Below are 5923 nucleotides of genomic sequence, written 5' to 3' on the forward strand. Positions count from 1 at the left end.
GGGTCAGAGAAAAAGAGGAAGACCCCCAACAAGATGGATCAGCAAGGTGGCATCATTGATGGACTCAAGTGTGGCAGCGGTAGTGAAGTTGGCACAGGATCGGACATTGTTTCATTCTGCTGTTCATGGGGTCACTATGAGTCAGTTCTGACTCGATAGCACCTGATGACAACAACAACAAGCAATAGGAAGGTCAAGTAAATAAAAGCAAATACATGGAAACTGAATAACACCCTGATTAAAAGCTACTAGGTAGTATAACAAATAGAAAGTGAAATTTAAAAGTTCCTTTAAACAAATAAGAACACACAAAAAAAAACAACATTCAAAAACCTTTGGGACACCTCCACTACAATCCCAGGCAAGATGGCGGCTACTGAGGGGATCATGGATGCTGCGCAGGGCAGTAAACCCAGTCAGTCAGAGCAGCCACCTCCCCAGCTGCACCCACCTCTGACAGCAGCAGCACCAGGAAGAGATGATGGCCGAGGCAGGAGAAGCGGTGGCATCTCCTATGGACAATGAGTTTCTGAACCTGGACTGGCCCACCTCTGTCCTATACAGGGACAGAGCAGAGTGAGCTGAAGTGGATCCAGTGCCGTAGAATGATGGCTCCAATCCAGTGGTTCAGATCATTTATAGTGAAAAGTTTAGAGATGTTTATGATTATTTCCAGGCTGTTCTGCTGTGTGATGAAAAAGCTAACCAAAGATGCTATTATACACAGTCACTGTACCAAAAGGAAATGGTTGATGTCCAAGGTGCACTGAAGGAATTGGCAAAGAACAAGTCTCCAGGAACTAATGGAATAAAAATTGAAATATTTCAGCAAAGTGAGGTGGCACTGGAGGCATTCACTCATCTATGCCAAGAAATTTGGAAGACAACTATCTGGCCGACTGATTGGAAGAGATCCATATTTGTGCCCATTCCAAAGAGAGGTAACGGAATGCAGAAATCATCGGACAATCTCTTTGATATCCCATGAGAGTAAAGTTTTATTAAAGGTAATACAGAAATGGCTGGAAGCATACATTGACAGAGATCTTCCAGAGGTTCAAGCCGGATTCAGAAGAGGTCATGAAAGAAGGGGTATCATTGTTGAAGTCTGAGGGATCTTGACTGAAAGCAGAGAATGTCAGAAAGATGTTTATCTGTGCATTATTGACAATGCAAATGCTTTTGATTGTGTGGATCATGACAAGCTATGGACAACATTGCAAAGTATGAGTATTCTGGAACACTTAATTGTGCTCATGAGGAATCTGTACATGGACCAAGAGGCAGTTGTTCGAACAGAGTACGGGGACACTGAATGCTTTCAAATTAAGAGAGGTGTGTGACAGGGTTGTATTTTTTCACCATAATTATTCAACCTGTATGCTGAGTAAATAATCCGAGAAGCTGGTTTGTATGAAGAACAACGTGGCATCAGGATTGGAGGAATACTCATTAACTACCTGCTATAAGCAGATGACACAACCTTGCTTGGTGAAAGTGAAGAAGACTTAAAATATTTACTGATAAAGATCAGAGAGCACAACCTTCGGTATGAATTGCATCTCAGTGTAAAGAAAACAAAAATTCTTACCACCAGACCAATAAACAACATCCTTATCAATGGAGAAAAGGTTTAAGTTGTCAAGTAGTTCATTCTTCTTTGATCAACTATCAACACTCATGGAAGCTGCAGTCAAGAAATCAAACACCGTATTGCATTAGGCAAGTCTGCTGCACAAGACCTTTTTAAAGTGTTGAAGAGCAAAGATGTCAACTTGAGGACTAAGGTGTGCCTGACCCAAGCCATGGTAAATTCAGTAACGTCATATGCATGTGAAAGCTGCACAGTGAATAAGTAAGTCTGTAGAAGAATTGATGCTATTGAGTTATGGTGTTGGAGGAGAATATTGAAAGTGCCATGGGCTACCAAAAGAACCAACAGATCTGTTTTGGAAGAAGTGCAGCCAGAGTGCTCCTTAGAGGCCAAGATGGCCAAAATTCATCTCTCATACTTCAGACATATTGTCAGGAGGGACCAGTCATTGAAAAAGGATATCATGTTTGGTAAGGTGGAGGGTCAAAGAAAAAGAGGAAGACCCTCAGCAAGATGGATGGCCAAGTGGCAGCATCAATGGGCTCAAGCGTGGCAACAATAGTGAGGTTGGCCCAGGATCGGGCAGTGTTTCATTCTGCTGCACATAAGGTCACTATGAGTCGGTACCAACTCGATGGTACCTAACAACAACAACAAGATGCCATTGAGTTAAATGCAGCCAACTACACAGTGTGACATTTTTGGAGAGTTCTCTTAAAGTCACTTCAGAAGGATCTGCATGAGGAAATTAACTATCCACTGCAATAATTGAGGAACAACCCCCAAACTATCAAGTTTGGCACCACAGATGAGTTTTTTTGAGTTTTAGTGAAATGGCTGAAAGAACAATCTCAGGAGCTTGAGTTTATTGGTGATATTATTAATCAAGGTGCAAAGAATTACTATACCTGGCAGCATCGACGACAATGGATCCTTCAGGATTTAACTTTGGGATGATGAACTTCAGTAAGTAGATCAACTTGTCAAAGAAGATGTGAGAAATAACTGTGTCTGGAACCAAAGGTATTTTGTAATTTCTAACACCACTGGCTACAGTGATCCTGCTGTGCTGGCAAAAGAAGTCCAGTATACTCTGGAAACTATCAAACTAATACTAAGTAATGAAAGTGCATGGAACCAGGGCCTTTCCAAATATCTCAATCTGTTGAATCAGTTACTTGATTTACAACCAGTCACAGTTCTCCCTACTTAATTGCTTTTCTTGTGGATATCTATGAAGACATGCTAGAAAACCAATGTGAAAACAAGGTGAACATATTTAATAAAGCATTAAAGTTGTGTGAAATCCTAGCTAAAGAAAAGAATATTATAAGAAAGGAATAGTGGAGATATAGTGGAAGATCTCTTCAAAGCAACACAGACAGAAAGTGACCAGCCAACCAATGCATAGCAATAACACCATCTTGAAGAACTTGATGGAATGCCTTTAATTTTTTAAGGAATTCCAATGAGGAGTTTAAAATTAGAGCAATCATTCCCTTTGCCTATGTTGGGAATAAAAAATAAATAAATTTTGATTCCCTTTTACACAGTAAAATGTGCACTGCACAAGTATTGCTTTCTAACAAGAACTTAAGTGTGATGCCCCTTGAGTGCTGCTGTTATTCAGACTAGCTCTAAGTAATAGGATTCTTTATAAAGTGGAGTAAATTGGAGGAAGACGTGGGGAGTCCCATAAAAGAACTTTACCAACATTTAATCTAGCATCACCTCCTCCTAAACAAAGACGTATGAGAAAGGATTTGCAGCAGTAATGATTGCAGATGCGTAATGGATGTGAGTTAACTGAAATGAAGGCAATTGTTACAACAGAGCTGCATGCCACACTGGCAGTCTCTTGCTATCACGATAACCAACTAATGTCAAAAGAATGGTTTTGTAACAAAAGTCTAGGTATATCTAAAAAAAATAAAAATAAGCCTTTGGGACACACACAAAAAAATTAAGAACCTAGAAGAAAATCAATCTACATACAATCAACTGATCTTTGTCAAGGGTGAAAACACATTAAATGGGGACGAGATAGTCTCTTCAACAAATGGTGATAGCAAACTGAAAATTGATGTGCAAAACAATAAAACAAGACCCATATATCTCACCATATATAAAAACAACTGCAACATGGATTGACCTAAATATACATTTGCTGTTTTTAAGTGCCGTCGAGTCGGTTCCGACCCGTATGGAACCTGTACAGGGTTTCCGAGGAGCAGCTGTTGAGCTTGAACCACCGACCTTGCAGTTTAAATGGCTTTGCAATCTGGCACATTAACCCACAGCACCACACCAAGACTCCAAATATAGATTGTTGTTGTTGTGTAGTGAAGTGCCATCGAGTGGGTTCCTACCCATAGCGATCCTGTTATAGGGTTTCCGGGAAGCAGCTGGTGAACTTAAACTGCCGACCTTGCAGTTCAAATGGCTTTGCAGTCTGACACATTTACCCACAGCACCACACCAAGACTGAGTTGCAAATCAAAAGAACAATGAAATATCATCTCACACCAGCATTAACAGTGAAGCTAAAAAAAACGACAACAACAGAAAACAACAAACACTGACAAGTGTGAGGAGAGACTGGGACCTTCCTGCATTGCTCATTGTTGTTGAGTCAGTACAGACTTGTAGCAACCTTATGCACAACAGAATGAAACAATGCATGACCCTGTGCTAACTTCACAATCATTGCCATGTTTGAGCCCAGTGCTGCTGACATTGTGTCAATCTATCTCATTGGGGGTCTGTCAGTTTGCTGTACTGTGGTTGTCTGTATATTGCTGTGATTCTAGAAGCTGTGCCACCAGTATTTTAAATACCAGCAGGATCACCCATGAGTTTACAGACTAAGACAGACTAGGAATGAAAGACAGACTACTTCTGAGTATTTAGTCACTGAAAACTTATACAGCAATGGAACACTATCAGATAGCATGAGAATATTTAATATTGAAACTTGATGTAGAGCACCAAAATATTGTTAGATATAGTGCCAGAAAATGAGCCCCTCAAATTGGAAGGTACTCAAATTATAACTGGGGAAGAACTGCCTCTTTAAAGTAGAGCTGAACATGATGACATGAAGTAAAAAAGCTTTACATGGAGTAAAGCTTTTGAGGACATTCATTTACAAAACCAACAGCCTACATTACTCTCAATGGAGAGAAACTGAAAGCCTTTCCTCTGTGAACAGGAACCAGACAAGAATGTCCTTTGTTACCACTCCTGTTCAATATTGTTTTGGAAGTGTTAGCCTGAGCTATACAGCAAGATAGGGATATTAAAGGCTTCCAAATTGACAAAAAGGAAATAAAACTCTCTCTATTTGTACACAATGAGATCCTATACATAGAAAACCACAAAGATTCAATAAAACAGCTACCAAACCTCATGGGAATATTCAGCAAAATGGCAGGATATAAGATCAACATACGAAAATCAGTTGGAATCCTCTATACCAAATGTGACAGCACTAAAAAGGACATTAGAAAAGCAAGAGCATTTACAATAGCTGCCCAAAGAATGAAATATCTAGGAATAAATGTAACTAGAGAAACAGAAAACTACACAACACTACTACAAGAAACCAAAAGAGACTTACAAAAATATAAGAATGTATCATGCTCCTGGATAGGAAGACTTAACATTGTGAAAATGTCAATACTGCCCCAAGCAATTTACACATATAATACAATCCCAATCCAGATTCCAAAAAACATTCTTCAAAGAGATTGAAAAAACTATTACAAAATTTATAAGAAAAGGAAAGAGACCCAGGATAAGCAAAGCACTGCTTAAGAAGAAGAAGAAGGTCGGAAACCTCTCACTTCCTGACTTCAAATTTTATTACATGGCTACAGTGGTCAAAACAGCTTGGTACTGGTACAATGAAAGCTACATAGATCAATGGAACAGAATCAAGAATCCAGAAATTAACCCATCCACATACAGTCAAATGATTTTTTATAAAGTACCTAAATATATCGTATGGGGAGGTGAAAGTCTCTTCAACAGATGTTTCCGGCAGAACTGGAAAGTGATATGCAAAAGACTGAAACAAGACCTTCACCTCACGCCTTATACAAAAACCAGCTCAGCATGGATTAAAGAAAGACCTGTATGTGAATCCCAGAATTGTGAAGGCCATCAATGAAAAAATAAGGACAAATGTGAGGACACTAATTCAGGGAATACACACACTGACAAACATTTTGAAAACTACACAAACAAAAGTAGACAAAATAGATGAGTGGGACATACTAAAAATAAAAAACTTATGTGCATCAAAAGACTTCACCAGAAGAGTAAAAA

At 39.3% G+C, this 5923-nt stretch overlaps 1 pseudogene; it reads left to right on the plus strand.

The window, feature by feature from the left end:
• The first annotated feature begins 366 nt into the window (after positions 1 to 366).
• LOC102827447 lies at positions 367 to 3005 on the plus strand (annotated as a pseudogene).
• The last annotated feature ends 2918 nt before the right edge of the window (positions 3006 to 5923 follow it).

Source organism: Chrysochloris asiatica, unplaced genomic scaffold (genome assembly GCF_000296735.1).
Source record: "Chrysochloris asiatica unplaced genomic scaffold, ChrAsi1.0 scaffold00165, whole genome shotgun sequence".
NCBI classification, from domain to species: Eukaryota; Metazoa; Chordata; class Mammalia; order Afrosoricida; family Chrysochloridae; genus Chrysochloris; species Chrysochloris asiatica.